We start from the raw sequence: 20,369 nt of genomic DNA, 5'->3' as shown, positions 1-20,369 counted from the left end.
GAAACTTATCCGAAGCTAGGTATATACAGCGAATCTAGATTTGATCAAAAGATATGCTTCAAAGTCGTTTGACATTTCGACCCGTTGTTGTGGTGCGTTTTGGACACCATATAGATCATCTAACCCCGTCTGTTTTAGGGTGGGTTTAGACTAGTGATATATTCATGTGAAGAAATATGATGAGATTTATAGAAATCGCATCAACCGTTTACACTAGCGTGAACTTCTATAATGAATATATTCATATTTTCGGTGAATTTATTCACCTGAAGTAGAACTGCATCCAACTTTAGTGATATCTCACCAGTGAGAAATTCACAAGCGTTTACATATGCTGAATTTATTCAAGTTATCTATACCTCGAATAAGTGTATCATATTTATTCTCATCCGTTTACACCTATTTTCAGGTGAATAAATCCATCTATAGCTATAGATCTCCCTAGTGTAAACCCGCCATTAGAAATGCATACAATATAATCTTGTACAATTTTCATCATTTTTATTTGTTTTCCCTATTCGTATTCGTAAAATGAATTTTTAGCATTTTTTCATTCAAACTCAATCGACAGCCTTGGTAACATTTGAGAATGTATTGAAATTTGCAAATTTTAAATAAGTTTTTTTTAATGCTTCAAAAGTCTTATGACAGAAGCGGTCAAAGTTACATGAAATCATGCAGTTTTTTTTATATATTAATATTTTATGAAGATAGACGTGGTTTTTAGTGCTACAATAGATTTAATTGTGATGATGAAAAAAGGAAGTTATAAGCACAGGAAAATCCTGCCGATTACTGCGTTTTCCATGCTTTTTTATGGTGGTGCGTTACCTCACGGTGCGTCTTACCCAAAGTTCCCGTACATACCAAATATTCCGTTCGATCTCGTTCGGTAAGAACTGGCCACAACTCCATTATTTTACTAAAACGCGCGCTACTAAACCAAATCATCGGAGTGGAGTTACAGCGTTCTGCGATGGGTGGTACAATGTTGAGGAAAATTGAATCGAATCTTGTTTGCCACCGTCGCCCGCCAGAATCACATACATGCTTGTAGGCAGCCAGACGGACCAGAATGATGTTGCCCTTCAAATTGTCGTCTTTGTCGTTGTTGTTGTTGTTGGTCTGACGATCCTCGCTTTCCATTTCATTCATTCTGTTTAGCATAACCCCTTTTGCTGCTGCTGCTGCTGCTGGTGGTACTTATCCATTTGCCATGCTGCAGGAGATTGATGTGTGTGGCATATACATTAATATGCTGGCATACCCAGACGGTGATTATGCTCTCCGGTTGGTCTGGCGAAATCCGGCATCCAGCGCTGCACACGTTCGTGTGAGTGCGCGAATTCTGCTGGCAAGAGTGCAGCATAATTTTCATGGTCAAAGCAATTTAAAATAATGCGTTCCACGTACCAGGCGAAGGCAACCGGGCGACATTGGGCACTCTTCAGGGCGATAGTTTTAGAAATAATTTATTTCACCTCAAGTTGGAGGAAGTCTCGGGTGAAAAGGAGAAAAGTTTAACTGAATTATCGAAGGAATATTGTGGCCGAAGTTTTAAACGTCAACACTCCAAAATGCGCAATGCAATACAAATAAAACCGGGAAATATGTACATAATCAATGACGATGATGATTACGATCGTTTGCGATATTGAACAATGTTGAATGGTTTTTGTGAGCGAAAAATATGGAGTAGTGAACAGATTCAAAATTACCTATGCGGAACGATCGCTTGGCGGTGCTCGAGTGCATGTTCTAAGCGTCATGTACATAAGGCCAACATAACGAAGCCAAAGGTTTTTCATCTTCATCCAGTCTGCTTGTTCACACCAAACGCCCTCTTTTTCCGCTGGTTTTGTTCTTTCTATACACACGTATTTTTATGTACACATATTTCTTCTTCTTGCCGGTGGAACCCTCGACTGATGGATGCAGTTGTGCAGTTTGTTCTTCCCACCACTGCACCGTTGCCCGGTGGTAGTTTTCAACCAGCGTGCTTTTTCAGGGTCTGGCCTTCCCTGGCTGCAATTTTCCTTCTTCTCGTTTGAGCCAGGGTTCCATTGTTTTAAGAAACGCGACATTAAAACAACAGCTCAACGAAGCCTATACATGCCCCGTGCAGAGGGGGTAACCAAAAGGTTGAATTGGGAAATAAGAAAAAGGGGGATCTTGCTGTTCAGTAAGAATTTTTGGATGTTTTTAATTTTTATTGACTCATTTTGGCACTCTCGTTGCTGCCGGTTTGCGTGTCTGGTGAAGCGTAAATTGAAGTGCAGCGGAAGAGTAAAAAGAAGTTTTGCACGTTTTTAGGGAGACATACATTCATTGCAGTCATGCGATTTCAACCCATTGCAAAAGGGAAACGGCTGTACTGTTTTTGGGGCGTTCATGGAATCCCCAAGCTCGACTACGGAGCAAGTAGAAGACAGCAGCTACAGTCGATATCGTATACCTTTTTATATTTCAAAAGGACACACCCATTTAGAAAAGTTTTGAGAGAGAGTGTATTCATGGCTGCAGATCACGAGGTTATCTACTATTGATCACTTAATTAATGTTGTTTTTTTCTGCAAATTTCTTGTCTAGCATTGAAAAAGCTCAATTATAGGATGTACAAGTATGATTTTGTATTTTTTTTAAATAAAAAAGACATACGTTTGAAACTTGAAAGTTACTTAAAACGCTGGTAGAAGTCTGGCTGGCCGACACCATAGACCAGGCCGTTCACTCTTTCTAGACGATTAATAACGAATCTACGAACATGTTGTCTGACGTTATCATGTTGTAAAATTATTTTGTCTTGTCTATTCTCCCATTCTAGTAATTTTCCCATCAGAACTTTATTCAATTCGTATTATTTTTAGTCATTACCGTTCACCTGTTACAGTTTCAGACAATAGAGGCTTCCAATTGTGTATCTTGATTTTTTTTTCTGTGGCTATCCATGTTCTTTTTCATACAAATAAAAATCATTCCTTTTGAATACAGGGGTTTTCAGATTAAACGCTCATGCAACAAATTTTAATAACTTCTACAAAAATGAACCGATTTTTATTTTTAAAAACGAAAATAAAGCTTATTTATGACATTTTCGATGTGACCATCCCTTTTCGATAACGTGTTTTGAACGGTGAACAAAATTCTTCATGCACAACTCTGACATTACGACTTCGATGCTGTTGAAAATCCGAGTTATTTCTTCTTTAAGTTTCTCCAAATTTTGTGGCATATTAACATAGCAACGGTCCTTCAAGTACCCCCAGAGGAAGTAATCGACGACAAGAAATGTTGAAATTCTTACCAAAAGAGGACAAAGTTTCATTAAGGCTTCGGTTGCTCGAGTAATACGATTTCACTAAAAATACACGCTCTTGTAATTTGTACAATTTGACACAAAAAAACCGATCAGACTGAACGAGTAGCCGAATATTATCGTCCCGAAGTGAGGAATGCAGTGTTACTATCGACGGAGCGAATGAAAAAATATAAGGAGCTGTTTCATTTTTTTGCGTGAGCGTTTAATCTGAAAGACCCTTTGAATAATTTTTCACACATGCTTATCGACAATTATTTTTACACATGCATATGGTTCGTGTTCAGTCAGACCGGACTAAATATCATAATTATCATTTCGAGTAAATCAAACTCAAAGATTAAAACTTTGTAGTTTTAGTAGATTGAAATCACTCTCCTCAATTGTTTTTCTACAGTTACTCTTTAGCAAGGTCGTATAATGGCGTTAATACAAAAAAAATCTTCAAGGTCAATCAAGATGGTTTTACGACTGGTGCACTTGGTCCACTCTGAATGAACCACAACATCGGGTATATCGATACATATGTATTATCGTATTATCGGGTATACAGATACATATGCATATACATTGTGTTTCAATATGATTTACTTTTCCGTGTTAGTTGAAGGACGAAGGGAAGAACCTTCTAATGCGGAGAAATCCAATACTTAATTTGAAATTCCTTCCATTTTCCGGTTATCACTTGGTTTCTTTCGTATGCAATGGGTCCACCCTGACTGCATAATATTATCAGTTTTTGCTGATCAGTCAAAATAAATTTATGTCATAAACCAGGCTGTTTGTAACATAAGTGTGATCTGATAAAAGTAGTGATCAGTTTTTCTTATTTTGTTACTTAGTCCGGTCTGACTGAATACCGATCATATTATTTGAAAGCTTCGATAAGCAAATGGGGACAGCTGTACATTTCTATATAAAAAATAATGCAATAAATCTTCCCTCTAATTGGTAGTTTACGTTCCAATTAAATGAACTGTATTACATTCTGGGGCTGAAATAGAAGTTGGCATAATCCAATTAATCTCAATTAAGTACTAATAAAAATGACGTAAGTAATATATTTTCTGCTGGAGTGTTCATCGACATCGATGCATTGTAGAAAGCACCACGGGTCCTGTTGTCGTTGACCAGAAAGGGGTTTCCCAATCTCTTGTCTACATTTTTACATTTATACTTACATTTATTTATCGAACAGAGAAGTCTACATGAATTTAATAACACATTCTTAATACTAGAACATTGATCGTAGTTGTTCAGTAAATACATTAAGGAGGGACCCCTGTCTGGAAGGTTGAATAATAACGAATTTTCGTAATTTTTCGATTGTTTCAAAACAAAATTCAGTCAAATCGGTCGAGTAGATCCAGAGTTATCGATACCACCAGCAGAAAAATACGGTTCCGAGAAAAACGCGTTCAAAAATTCATACAGCTATACTATATCCTTTGAGGTGACCTCATACTTTTGGCTGTAACTTTCCAACGAAATAAAATACAGAGAAATCCTTTTAGGACAACATTTCTGAGGGCATAAGCTTCCCAAAAATGCAAAAACAAAAAATTCGATTTTTTCGAGCATCCAGACCCGGGTCCCCCCTTAACAGTAACTTTGAAATCAAAAAAGTTGAAAACTTCGTTAAAAATAGCACACATTGGTCTGATTGATTCATTCTGTGCATATTCTGAAAGTTCAGCCTAAGAATTTACCGTGGGCGAAGTTGTCTGAACGCTGAAATTGATTCGCGAAAGTATGTTGGGAGCCGCAATTTCTCCTAGCAGTAATTTCCCAACAAATATGGGTTTTGGCTGACTCCAAGCCAGAACGCACCAAAGTATAGTACAAAGCTCGTAAACAGTAAGGATCACGAAACTCCTTCGAGACACAGAAGATGAAGCCTAGATTCCTGTTAGCCTTAGCGATGATGCTGGAGTAACAATCACGAAAGGTCATTTTGTAATCCAATTCTACTCCTAGACCTCTTATGTTCGAGACTCTTTTGAGCTTTTCTCCGCAGATAGTATAAGACCATTGGATTGTAGATAGTTTGCTGATGAAGGATAATACGACACATTTATCCATTTATCCGGAAAAAACAGAGTCCGAAAGTGATTTATGCAGATGAATCTTAAAGGCTCACAGATATTTTCAGCACATCGTTTCAAAATGATAGCTAGGATTCCATCTGGTCCCGCTGACACCGAGGACTTCATTTTTATCTAGACTGTAATAACTTCCGAAACTGCAATGCCACCAATACGTAAGGTGAGGGCATTCACTTGAACGTTCATTGTAGCATTCCCGACTTCATCCGGACCCACTATAGTGTCGTCGAATACGTTTGAAAAAAAATCAGCGAATAAATTGCAGATGTCATAGAAGGACTCGGATGATTTGTCCTTTAGCAACATGTTAGATGGAAGGCCATCTTCCTTTCTTTTGCTGTTCACGAACTTCCAGAATATTTTTGGATTGAAGCCGACGAACATGTCTAGCATATAGGAAGCGATTATACTTTTTATAACTAGCACTAACTGCACAAAACCTTCCATTTGTCCAATGGTTTTTGTGTCCTGGATATTGTCGCAATGCTACTGCCCTCTCTCGTTTAAGCTGACGGAGATGATGGTTTGACCATGGCAGTGATGGACGAGAGCGCGGTGAGGGAAATGTTCACAAAACAGCCGATATAGATGATAGTGAATAAATCAACAGCTTCATTGACATAATTTAAATCATATAGTCGGGACCAGTAAATCGAAGAGGGAGCTTGATTCAAAGCAGCAAAGTTAGTTTCACTGAAGTTTAATTTCCTGTCATCATTCGGTTCCTCGAATCTAGTGGGGGCTGAGCATTTCAATAAAATTTGGAACCGGGCGGTGTAACTGATCAACGCATGTGAGCGGCTAGGGGGGGATTAGAAACAACACAGAGCGATCTGGTATCTGCATTGACGAGCAACAGATCTAATGTCCCGACATACCGTCGAGTAACGCGATACTAGATTGCGGGAACGATGATTCGTGAGAATCAGTAGTAGCGAACCCTCCGGAGGAAGTGTGCCAAACAAGTGAGGGTTGACTGAAATCCCCAAATATCAAGTGCAAGTGCAGGTCTTCAGACGAACTCAAAACTTTGTCACTCGATTCAACAAGCTTTCTAATGTTGTTGACATTTCTTGCTTGGTCGGGCGGAATACAAACAGCTCCTACGTAAATTTTCCAAATTTTTGCGTCACTAATAGTCCAAACCTGTTCTATGTCGTCATCTACAGAGCAACTGATGGGGCTAAGTCGATTATGCACCGCTACTAATACATTACACGATAAGTACCACAAAAATACCGATCCTACTGATGAACCTTCCCATTCACGCATTCATCAGTTTGGGTAAATACATGCATATTTATTATCAGAACGTAGGCGCCATTAACACCTGTATCAGCGATTATCTGGTAGCGTGTTCTCCGTGTTCTCATATTTACCCATATCGTAGATGGTTTTTATCATTGCTAGTCATTTAGAGTCAGTATCAGTAAACCGGAAGTCAAAACAAATTCGACTTCCGCTCGTGAATTATTTTCACTTATTGACTATATAATGGGGTCATTTATGGCCATTCGGGAGTAGATTCGCCGCAAGAAAATGGATAGCCGGTTCAAGACCGTGAGGTCAGTTTAGGATCACCATTTTCGAAAGTAATGTTATGAACCATACCGATTAGTAGAAAACATAGATAAAAAGTCATACTTTACTATACGATATACCAATGCATGTATGGAAAAAAAGTGACCTTCGAATTTTCAAACGAGACTTTCTTAAAAATGTTGATTTTCACGATAAACTACTCTATGCAAAATATCAGCTCAATCGGACTTCATTTATTAGTGTTGCACAGGCGACCCGATTCCCGATTTCATGTCCTCCCTTGGGTGATTTTTCGGTTTTCAAAAAACTTTGACGTTTGCGACACTAGTAAATGAAGTCCGGTTGAGCTAATATTTTGCATAAGGTAATTGATCGTGCAAAATAACATTTTGCAGGAAGTCCCGTATAACCCCGTCTCATGTCAGCCGGCTTCGACAAAAATCAACCACGATATTGCTGTGAAAAAGTTAGACAAGGTTGATTTCTCTTTCTCTCAACCGTTTCTCATTTGGCCCTTAGGGTACTTCATTTACAACGTTACTTAAAATAATATCAAGAACTATGTCTCTCAGGTCTCGACCAGAATACTTTTCATTTGCAATTAAGAAATTGCAGACTGGTCGAGCGGTTCAAAATTTACATTTTTTAGAAATGAGCACAACAAAACATCCGATTTTTCAGACCACTCTAATACTGAATTGTTGACCTTAAGCACGTCTAAAATATTTCGTAGAGGAACAAATATACGTGGTTTGAGCAATATCAGACCCACTTTTTTCGGTTGATCCTCTGTTTAGACTCTGTTCATTGTAAGAAGTCCGAGAAAATGACTAAACACTAAATATCTAACGTTACTCACGTTACTAATCATCAGACGAAGGGCGAACTATTTTATACATCTTGTGAGTTCACTCAAATATTAGAATCATTTCGAAACGATGTGTTCAGTCTGTCCTGAAATTCTTCTTATCTCCCAAGCCAGTCGGTCATCCCCAAAGCCAACCATTGCATTCGCACTAGACACGAATTCTCCCACCAAGAATTTCAAATGCTCCACCTTTAAGTCCCACATCTCAGCTCGGCCAAGAATGCGGAGAGAAATAAGAGACGAAAAACGCAACGATAATTGGTGCCAATTTTACGATTTCTTCGAAAACCGGCGAACACGCTGAGCTCGCACCCAACTGAAGAAATGCAAGGCGAATCATGAACTTGTTGATTCGGTGATCTTAGATAGTCGCTTCGAGGGCGCTTTCTGTGGCTTGTTCGGAAGAATAAGATCACCAGGGAATCAATCTTCTGCTCACGTACTTTCGTTATTGCAGTTGGGGAGAATGTGCACTTTGGACAAAAAACAACTGTGTTTATATGTTGATTGAGAAAGCTCAATGCATTCCATTTATCCAGTTTTTGCAGGTTGAAAGTGTTGGGTAGATAATATACGTTCGGGGAGATGGGAAGGGAACGCATCGTATCTGATTATATTTTTTATATATGGTTGTACATCGGAGTACCACCATCGATGGTCGCCGATGCGGCAAATTTTCTCCACAAGCTATAATCAATATGGTTTTATAATTCCCTGGCTGGTATTTTTTCGTACGATGCTTTTGGCTTTGAAAACAGCTGGTCCAAGAAGTAAAATCTTTATAATGAACTCACTTTTGTGCACTGAGAAGTAATGATTCTCTTTCACCGCTAACATACCGAGTAGCAGTAGGTAGCAGTAATTGTAGTAGCGACGAGAATCGATGTTTAACACTCTAATAAGTATAAAATCAAAAAGCGTTTTTCATGATTTGTTAATGAGGTGAAGACGCTGGAAATCGACGGGCTGTAACTGATTTGCACGCTGGGAATCCATGGTGAACACGTGTTCAGGCGTCATGTAAATTCATGTCGATGGAGCGGTGGAGTTTCGGTTGAAGTACTCAACGTGGTTCTTTACATGCTATATACATATGCATCAAGGTGTGTCAGCCCATTTTTGCTAAACTTGTAATACTAACTTACCGTGGGCCATGGATTAATGAAGTCCGCGGAGTAGAACTATAACAAATCATGTTTTATTTTTTTGAAATATTGCAACGTTTGAAGTTTAACACCAACCGATTTTCATGTTTGTCAGTATGATTTGTGCATTACGCGAACGCTGAATACTCTCAAGAATGTGAAACTTATTATCTCAATTTTCGTGAGACCGACTATAGACCATTAGTCGTCAAACTATATGAAATCAAGTCAGTATTCTAGATAAAATATTTTTGCAAATACATATCATATGTGTTGTAAAATACAACGGTATTTTATATCAAACTTATTGTCTGAATTAGTTGCATGTGTTATTTATGTGTTGCATGTGTTATTTAGAAAGTCCATTGACTTTCCGATAACTTTTCGAACGTCTTACTTTAATCACACAACTGGTTTTCGACCCATGATTTTCCAAAAAAGCTCGATTAGATTTTAAAAATGAGAGAATCGAAAATGGTCAGTAGCTTCAAAGAAATACTTTGGTGTCTGGAAACAGAAAACTTGCAGAAATATCAGTCTGTTTATGTCTGCCCCATGAAGTAGTTCTTCATTAAAAATATCAACAAAATCCTCATCAACTGTGGGAGGATTTAGATTTTGTGTTTCGATTCGAAGTTATCTGCACCTACCAGAAAACATAATGGATGCCTTTTACTCCGATCTATGAAGTTATCCATCCGATATGAAGTTATCTGTAGTTAGGGTTTATCGAATGCTTGTGAGAGCGTACGTAATGCGGGAAGGATTTTTTGATAGTGTTTCTTTTTTTCTTGACAGAACTTAATTTTTTTTAAATTTCACATCGTGGTCCTGGGTTGTCCAGCGTTCATTAAGAAAGAAGAATAATCATCATCGGCGACCGTATGTTATCCTGAAAAGTTGCTGAATTTTCTCAAAAGCATGTGGGATTAAAAATTACACGGATACTCTTACGACGGCCCAATGCACAAGAGACCAATCGACGAAGTAGAACCGGTCATTCCAACATCTCAGATTACGATCCGGCGAGAAAACTGGAGACACTGTACTGTGCAGCTGATCGGTCTTCGAGAAGATTACAACTCGTTCTGATAAAGAGAACAACTATGGACTAAAAAATAATAAAACTTTTGTTTGGAGCAAAGTTTCTGCCAAAACTATGATTCAGTTATTGATTTGAATCAACATTTGAGATGATTTCTTTGAATTTTCACATCATTCGTATTTAACATAACATATAGAAAAATATTGGCAACTTTCAACTCGTTTAAAAAAATCATAGAAACTAACATAAGTTTTCAACATAACATCAGTGATAATCAGTCTTGATGAGTCCTAATAAAAATAATTACTAATTTTGGATTGTTTAGCTGTATTCTTTACAGTTTCATTTTGCGGCTCATAAAATATAAAATTGTACATATTCACTTGGTTGCTCGTGTAGATGCAGTTTTGATTGAAACGCAACCAGTATTATTTCATTTTGAGATAAGAATCTACAATTCGTTGGCATTATCGTATCGAACATCATTATTTGTCTTGCTGACGGGGATGATTTCTTTACTTTAAGGCCTTTAAGTCTTGCCAAAAGTATCCAGTCACCATTGTAAATATCATAATTATTCCTATTTTTTAAGCAATGATTTGTGCAAATCAATTGAACTATTTTGTCATAAATAAACTTATCAAATTCACGATGGGTATAAAACGAAATTTGAAAATTCTTGTTATTCTTTTTCATCAAACCTCATGTACTTGAACCAGTGCAATTCGGGAGAATTTCTTAGTTCAACGCATCTTTGTATGAATATTCTTACTACAGTGTATCTTCGATATAACGTACCCTCGATATAACGTCACTCGATATAACGTACATTTTACCTCGATTTAACGTATACATTTTCAATGTGTAAACAATATTTTCAGAATAGGTACTGAGAGTTTCATGTCAATCTCCCAGGTTCAACAAAGCTCACTTGGTGGTCTGAGTAGAGGTTTATTTAGAGTATTGGAAACCCCATAAAAACAATCTTTCTGTGTATTATGCATCCTGAATAAGCTGATTATAGTTTCATATCTAAAACCCATAATCAGGACTTCCATATGAAATTTGCATTTTTGCATTACATGCTCTGCAATATGGCTTGAACGATTGTGCTGGAGAATAAAGATGCAAGCGGTTATGTTATCAATTTACCCTTAAGGTTTAATTCAGTTAGAATCCGGAATCGCAGTTCATTTAATACCAGCGGGCATAATGGGCGTATCTCAAATATTTTGACAGCTAATGGTTTGGAAACCCTGTATCTTTCGGCGGTGAGAATTCCACGTTGATCCGTTTTGTCAGGTACTCAAATCACCAAATCGCTGGAGGTGGCTAAATCGACATTATATAATTTATTAAAACGATTTCGTGAACGTGTAAGTGTTGTTATGATTTATCAGAGATAGGAATAGGTCTATGATATCAGATCCTAGCTATAATACTATCGGTCAATACTGGCTGTTTCTGATCATTCGCTAGCTTCAAACGATCTCTTTGTTTATAATAGTTTATAATAAGTGAGTCTGGAGAGTAATTATAAATTATTACTCTCCAGACCACCAAATGCACTACAAGAAGCTTGTTCTTGGTTTGGCCAACATTCGAGCTGCTTCAAGGTGCATTGACCATGATCGGTTTTGTGAACCATGTTGTGATATGTGACCCTATCGCCAGTCATCGTCCGTTCCAGAAATGGATGTTCCATTTAGCCAAGGCTTCGCAGATGAAGATTCGAACTATTAAGTTTTTTCTTGTGTTGATTGGTGTGACACGTAAACATCAAGCATCGTTTTGATTCTAGTTTTGTGTAAATGGTTTTTCAAGATTTGTCTGTCGTAAAATTTTGGAGAGTTTTTTTTAATCCATCAACTCTTTTGATGAACCGTGTAAAATATGCAATCTGAAGCTACCCAAATTCACGAGTTTTTCTTCTCCATTTTGAAAGTCCACTTGCAGCTCGCGTAATATGATCACCAATTCACGTCCATCGATCCAACAAAACATTTGTTCAAATATACAATTCCCATACCTTCTTTGAAATCTGCGAGTTGATCTCTGATGTTTGAGAATGTCCCAAGAACATTGACGTCGTGTAACGATCTACCAATTCTCCTTCTCTTCTTATTCCAAAATCTGACATTCAGATCCATCGGCAGCCTCTTTGTAGTCTTGTTCAAAGACTCATCGAAACCAACCACAATGTATAGATGTAATGCATAGCAAACCTTCTTTGAGCTCAGATTCAGAATTCGGGGCAAAGCCAAACATTATCATAAAGCTAATTTTATCACGCCCTAGTTAGACCTTATCAGATTTCTGGCTGTCATGAAACATTCTTCTCAATACAACCATGTGTTTTTCAGCAGTACGGAGTGATTTGTGATACACAATTGTTCCCAGGCACTACATGATCTCAGCTTTGATAGTATAATTTTCAAGCATAAATTTATCGATAGTTTTCGAAGAAGAAAAAAGTAAGGGAATTGGTTGAAGTGCAGGTACTGATGCCAAATGCCAGTAAAAGCAGCGTGAATATAAAAGCCGTCTACTTTAGCGCTATTTACTTTTCGGAAAGACTATGTTCACCTACAGACAAAAGAAATCAACATATATTGAAAAATCTGCAGTCATCTAGTCAAAAACAACTTTTTTGGTAACATTAACTTTCTAATTACTGCAATAATCAGAATTCTAGTTAGCGGAATTTCATTTTCTCCAGATTGGAGACGAAATTCCCTGATAATTTATGACATTATTTGAATCCCCTGATATTCCCTGATTTTCAAATTGTTATCAACCAAATGCGATGTTAGTGGATCTATAAAATGACATCTGATATGTAATGTTTTATTATTTTTTATTAATGGCATTATTCATCGTCGTTTTTTCCGTCTGAATATAACAGCAATTTATATTAAATCCAGATTATTTGATAAATCGATATCCCAAATTTTAACCCACTGAACGGCAGGTGGATGGTCTGTCATTTGCCTGCTCTACAGATGTGTAATGATCAAGTTTTTGGAATCCATTAATGTAGAGGAATAAATGCTTTGAAAACTACACTATATACGACGTGTAGTGTTAAAGTCTGTTAAAACTTACATATGCGTTTATTCGAATTGGATTGATTTGTTATTCTAGATATTCCATTGGTCATCGCAATATGACCCACAATTGCTGTCGCAATGTGTAGTACGTGACAACTTTAGCAAATACGAGACAGTGAAACTATTATACAACAGTTTTTGATGTAATATTAAACGTTACCTTCTGTGCCAAAAATGATTTCCTCGTATTGCAAATCCTTCGCTTCCACGTTATAGCCGGACGATCTACTGCAGGCCAAATAACAGCTTACACTCCACATACAGTCAATCGGACTGAATTATTGTCACTCTGTGTCTTATCACCAATTGTCACTGCACTTGACTGCACCACCAAAGAGACCGTGTTAAGGCTTTTCTTATCGACGACAGACCACGTCAATCACCGATGGCTTTGGGCCGGCGGGAGAAAACCGACTGAAAGACTGACGGAGGGACGACTGGGCAGGCTTGCAAGCTGCCAATCTGTAGCAGGTGCTCAGCCCTGGGAAATTGATGGTTTCCATCCGAGAGTAAGAAGTTCGTAGCGCATCATGAGCTGCGTAGAACTTTCCAAACCTCATCCTAGAAGATCCCACTATCGACTGATCGTAAAAATTGAAAAATCTCTTATGCAATGGATCGTTCTTCCCTGGACATATACTGCACTGTTCCATTTTAACGTGCTGGAGCATGGGCTGGATGTTCAGGGCTTACTAGTCGAATCGTTCCATCTCGTTCTTGCTGCCTCCACTCGTTTTGGTTTTATTTTTTCTTTTTTTTTCGCACCACCTCGCACGCCTTCCGTTTTCCTGACCGGTAGCTTTTGAACCAACGAACCATCCGACCAAGCATCCAACCAGCCAACCAACCAACCAACAAACCAAGCGCACACACCAAGCCAAGCGAGTTTTGCAGCGAAGCCCTTCGTTCAAGGCTCCCCTCACCTTTCTGCACATCCGCTGGACTTGCGCACATCGCTTAAACGCATGGTCCTTTACCACTTACCTCCCACTTTCTGCTTTCCTGCCTCTTTATCGTAGCACACGCTGCGCAACTCCACACGTCACGTCGCGTCCTTTGTGTTTGAATCACTGGTCCTTCTTCTGACTTGCCGTCGTCCTCAGCGTCACAGTCATCGTCGTCATTATCATCGGCCAAATGCTAGGCGGTATGATGACCGTTTAACGCTAAATGTGTGCATTTTAGAGTCGTTGCATCCGCAGCGAGAGCGGTGCCTGAAGTATCGCTCCAACGGATCGTGTAGGATGAAAAGAGAGTAAACATGTGCCACGAGTGAAACAAAAAAGGGATAAATGAAAGGGTGAAACATTTGAAATCGATTCACCTTGAAGTCCGTGAAATATCCGCGTAACTGCCCATTTTGTTGAAAAACACCACCATACATTAGATATCTTGCGGTGAAATCGGCTGCTTATGTTCTTACAAATATAATTTTTTTTTCAGTATAGTGTTATAAGTTATAAAGTATAATTTTGACATTTTTCAATAACCGAACCTCCATTTATTACTTTAGGACAGGGGTTTTCAAATGGTGCTCCGCGGGAAATAAGTGCTCCGCGAAGTTATAGCAAATGCTCCCACTTTCTTCTTTCTTGAATGGCGTTAACGTTCCCTGTGGAACTTTTGCCGTCTCAACGTATGTATTAACTAGCGTCATTTATCAATACATAGTTGAGATTTCTTATGCCAAATAACACACCTTGAATGTATTCTGAGGGGCAAGCTCTAGAATACGCGTGACCACAGTGAAAGTCGGAAGAAGTTTCTTTGACGAAAAATCCCCCGACGGGAACGGGAATCGAACCCGAACACCCGGCATGATCATGTGAGACGCTAACCACTCGGCCACGGGTGCACTGCTCCCACTTGAAAACCCTCCTTGAAATAAACATTCTTTAATTTAATTTCACTAGGTGTATAGTGATTCATCTTGTTTACTCTGGGTCAGATGTTGTGTAACTGCGACGTGTAACTGAAAGAGAGTTGTTTCCAGTTGGGTAATGTCAATGCAAATAGGAGTTGTTTTATTGATTAAAAAATGCAGGTGCTCCGTCAAATGTTTTTGCTATAAAAAGTGCTCTGCCATTAAAAAAAAAAATCAGAAAACCCCTGCTCTAATTATTTCCAATGAAATAATCTGTCCAGTTGAAGAATATTATCGGTGAAAATAGGAGATTTGTGGAATAATTCGATGTCGAATTCGAGGAGTTATAATGCCAGGAATCAATATTATTTTAATTTTACTACTGATCTTATTGTTTCATTATCTACTTGAAGATTCAAATGCAGAAATTTAGGTAATTATAACATTTAAAAACACAATTGTTTCTCTTCGTTCATCACAGTGCAGTGTACAGAAAATAGTAATTATATGAGCAGCGTTTCAATGGTTTCTTACCATTGACTCTAAGTAAGAAGACACTATCATGAAAGGCATGTTTGGACTCTACAAAGAATGTGCTTCAAATGTGAATTTAGCTTGTAGCAGATAATACTGATAATTTTTGATTTTCGAACGACGTATGAAAGCTGTATGATTTTTCGAAAACATTTTTTTCAGAATTGCTCAAATGTTTTCGAACAAAAAATGTTTGTTTGGATGTTGAGCAAACGTATTACGTATTGCGTATAATGCATAATGGCCAAGAAGTCATGACCGAAACAAAAAAGCATGAGCCCACCTTTCCCTGACAAATTTCGGGAAGCCCTATAGATTTACTATGGAATATGCTCTCGCGAATAATCCGCACCGCGGATCATCTGCTCGCGGATAATAGGGCTTCTACTGTATTATCTATCGCTTGCTGCGAATTTACTGCATATTTAAGATAGCATAGTGTAGTGTGGGGCGAAGGTGCGTTCGGGATAAAAGTTCGCACTGAACTTAAAATTCTATTTTTGTTCCACCGGCATCAACATTTTAAAATTAGACAAAATTACTTTATACGCGCATAGTTAGTTCTTCTCTCGCAGAAGCGCATCAGTGTAAGCTCTGCACAATGTTTGTTTTGGGCATATTCTGAGAATGCATTCTGAGGCAAACTGATAGTACGACCGTGTGGGATATAAGGCAGACATGGAAAAATATACATCTATATAGACATCATATTAATTATTCATTCATTGGATGTGTACTGGGTTGATGTCAGTACACATCCAATGAATGAATAATTAATATGATGTCTATATAGATCTATATTTTTCCATGTCTGCCTTATATCCCACACGGTCGTACTATCATTTTGCCTCAGAATGCATTCTCAGAATATGCCCAAAACAAACATTGTGCAGAGCTTACACTGATGCGCTTCTGCGAGAGGAGAACTAACTATGCGCGTATAAAGTAATTTTGTCTAATTTTAAAATGTTGATGGCGGTGGAACAAAAATAGAATTGTATAATGTGCACAACAGTATCTATAAACGCCATAAAATTCAAAATTTGTCTTCAAATGAAAGATTCTGCGATTCTCAGTCAATTTTCTATGATTAACGATTTGCCGTACATCTGGCATCACTACAAGAAAATAAGAGACATGAAAGAGAATTGAGCGGGAGAGATTTAGATTCTCTTTAACGGATGGTGCATTGCATCGAGTTATGAAATCATTCTGTAAACGATTTCTGGAGCGGTAGGTGTTTCTTGGATCGAAGGAAAATATTTCCAAGATAGCCTCAGAGTGTCCAACCCTGGTCACGACAATGGCGTGGTCAACACTCCTTCGAAGTAAGTAGAACTAGCTGATTATAGAAAAAATGGAGTTTAATGGCGAAAATATCACACTGTTACGACAGCGGTGTAGTTTTTTCGCTAGCAAGGGTGAGCCAGAGAGCGAGCCTGCATCTAAATGTATATAGACAAATGAGTTTCGGCAAAAAAGTAGAGGTAAGCCGAGAGAAAAACTGTTCCAGCAGCACAGTAAGCATCATAGGCAAAAAAGCAAGATAAGCCTAAGAGGAAGATATGGCAAAAAATATTGGAAAGCCTTTGAAGAAATTGCGCTTGCTATTCTACGTTGCAATCACAAAATGGTGATTAACAACAGTTAAAAATTTGTATGACTCAGGAAAAGCTTGTGTATAATTATAAATTAGACTCGGTGATAAACGCTATATTGGTACGTAATCCCAGTAGAGCTTGATTAACTGAAGGCTGATCGAAGCGCAAGAAGAGATTTGCTCATGGTAAGCTACTTTATCCTCGGTAAAAAGCGATAACATTGAATCGGTATCCTCGGTATCAATACAATGAGGTACATATAGAGGTGGAGCAGTAGGCGAAGTATATCTGTATTGGCAAGCAAAATATCGTGTCGTAATTATTTGCATTCAATATGGAATGTATATGGAAGAGACAAAACAATGTTCAAAGTACTCACGGTTGCATGATAATTTGAGCCAAAATTCTCATGAAATCATTCAACTGGTTGTTTTTTTAACAGATGGCAATTATATCGTGACTTATTTCGATTTTTCATGTGGTAAAAAAGTCCAGAGAGCAGTCGTATGCTTAGTTCTCAAAAGCATTTACATTTCCGGTGAAATTTTGATTAATTGGCGATAATTATCTCACAACATACACACCGACACTGAGAGCCTTCGAAACATCAACATCATAACGGTAAAATAATGAAACTTCGTTCGTTTCCATGAACGTGGGGGAGTGAAAATGGCACATGGAAATATCACTTTTATCCGTCTTTTTCCAAGTGATTTCACAAATATTCACTCCACGCTATCACATTAGCCTCATATTTGCCGGAAGCTCTACAAAAATGTTCGTTTTTAATTACTAAATTACTTCCTGAAAATAGCATTTTTACATGGATGCGGTGGGCAATCAAAGATAAACACAACGACTGACGTCACATGGAAATAGTTATGGTAGCGCATGCTATGTCGCTCGAAACTCGACCATCGTCATTACCTTTTTTCCAGGACATTGGTATCAATAACATTGAATTTGAAAACGACAAGGCCAAACACCAGGCGTTGCCCCAATTAAGATACCCAATTGTTCTCTAGCACTTTCCGCCCGAAGTATTTAGTCTCCACTTCGGATGCTTCGGATGCTGTCTTGCTTCAACGTCGGAAGCTCATGTCTCAAAAATCAGATGAGTCGAACATCGGGTTTATAAGACGAGTTGGGTTAGCGACATACAATGTGGTATTTAATCAATTTAAAGAAGAAAATGCCATATATTGCCGTATACTTAAGACGCAGGCTGCATGGAGATTATATTGAGCGAGACTCAATTAAGCTCGGAACAAAATGAGGAGTTGAGGAATCTACGCTTTCCCCTGTAACACGACGATTGGCCTAAAGAATAACGGATGTACATCCATAGTATCGAAACATTTGGCAAGGAGGATAGAATCATCATACCGGAAGCGTTGCGATCGAAAGCCATAGAATCAGCAGCGGACACATTGACGAAGTTGTCATGAAGAGCATAATGAGACATTTTTTCGGTGGCTGAAAGTGCTGAAACATGAAAAATCCGTAAGAAAAACTGCAAAACTTTTGTGCTTTTATCTAATAAAAATCCTTCAATACCACTAGTATGACGTGAGCTGTCGGATAGGATGTGGGAATCATTTAAATAGATTGGTTGCGATATTTGGATCTGGCGAATTGTATATGGCAGTTGACACCTACTCAAAGTTTTTGTTCGTGATTGAATTTTTGTGCTGCATTATAGTGACTTTCAGCCTATTTGGCTTGTTCGTCACTCGGACACGGTTTCATTTCCATCCCGAATGTAGAGAGTGAGAATTGAATTCGAGACCTTCAGCGTGAGAGGTACGAATGGTGATTGAAATGCATCGTATAAGCTCGGATGTAACTAGTTCAGCTTCTAAGGGCTTTTTCAAGCTTCGGGCATTGCGTGTAATCCAAAACGATAACGGAACTCCTGTTAGGAGTTTTTCATTTTGCAACTTTATCAAGGGAAATATGTCCATGTTCACTAATCAAATCGAATGGATTGGTTGAGAGGTATTATCAATACATTGACGACTGCGAAAATCGTCGACAAAAAAAAAAAAGGAGAAATGCTTTGGGTACATTTGTGCACATTCACAATACACTAATACCGCATGTACGTTTAAACATATCTTCATAGGAGCTTCTCATCGGTTGTAAATTCAAAGGTACATTTACAAATTTGTAGTTCAATTCGAGCGAGAAAAAGTTTAAACGTGAACAGATTCGGGGGAGAGATTCAGAAACAAAATTATCAGTATCGAACGCGCGGATGAGGCAGCGTTCACATCTTCGAACATTCCGTTTGGCTACACGATCTCGTGGATCACGCATGTCTATGAGTCAAATAAAAACAAAACTAGAGATGCACGATTGACTGCTGATAGTTTATCGTCACAATTATCCTCCTCTTATCTAGACAACTCTCCAAAATGAGGTATTATCATGTGATGCGAAACAAGATTATTATAGAGTTAGAGTATAGTAATGATAAGATATTTATATGGAAGATATGGAAGATTTTTATCTCGAACACTTTTAACGAGAAGTCCACAAGCTCACACATTTTTCAATCGAAGGCAATTCGCAATTTGCACTTTTTGAATAATCTATCTGTTTCCATTGATATAGATCACAGCCATAACAGGAAATTCTTTTTTTCTACCGGTATATGGCTTTGACGCTAAAAGTAAATATTTTTATGTAAAGAGACATATATTCATATGTATAGTGTAGCGCGTAATTTCTATAACTATTTCGATAAAAGCATTATTTAAACAAAGCTCGATCTTGTCAATGCATGTAAATCCTATGCAACGATCTCTTTTGCCTGCCCAACAGATCACTAATGCATATGCACGCTGCAAGCGTCCTATATGGTATGGCAATATAAGATTAATACGAGTGAGCGAAACAAGAGACACGTTTCAAATAAGCAAGCATTACTTTGCCACATATGTGCACGGCCCAGACCGAGATGGATATAGATCTCCTTTAAGCTGGAAAGTGTTTTCTAAGAGTAATAATAGAAAACACTTTCCAACTTCAATTTTGTAGTGAGATGTAATAGTATCACGCTTCTCCGCAACAGCATCATTAGCTATGTGGATAGCGTGGTCGTGTATAACAGTCTGGCATTCCAGCCGGCCTTGGTTCTCGATCCCCGTTGATATCGTTTGGACTTTTTCTTGGGTGCAATCCCAAATAAGATGAAAAAAGAAAAAAGAAAGGGATGTCTGCTTCCATACATACAA

At 38.2% G+C, this 20,369-nt stretch overlaps 1 long non-coding RNA gene across 1 annotated transcript in view; it reads right to left on the bottom strand.

The window, feature by feature from the left end:
- Positions 1-13,699, bottom strand: part of LOC129779457 (uncharacterized) — a 48,611-nt gene extending 34,912 nt beyond the window's left edge. Inside the window, exon 1 of the long non-coding RNA XR_008743659.1 lies at positions 13,292-13,699. This is a non-coding gene — a long non-coding RNA (uncharacterized LOC129779457). The remainder of the gene's footprint in view (positions 1-13,291) is intronic.
- Between the last annotated feature and the right edge of the window lie 6,670 nt (positions 13,700-20,369).

This window comes from Toxorhynchites rutilus, chromosome 3 (assembly GCF_029784135.1).
Source record: "Toxorhynchites rutilus septentrionalis strain SRP chromosome 3, ASM2978413v1, whole genome shotgun sequence".
NCBI lineage: Eukaryota > Metazoa > Arthropoda > Insecta > Diptera > Culicidae > Toxorhynchites > Toxorhynchites rutilus.
This window is presented reverse-complemented; position numbering and strand designations above follow the sequence as displayed.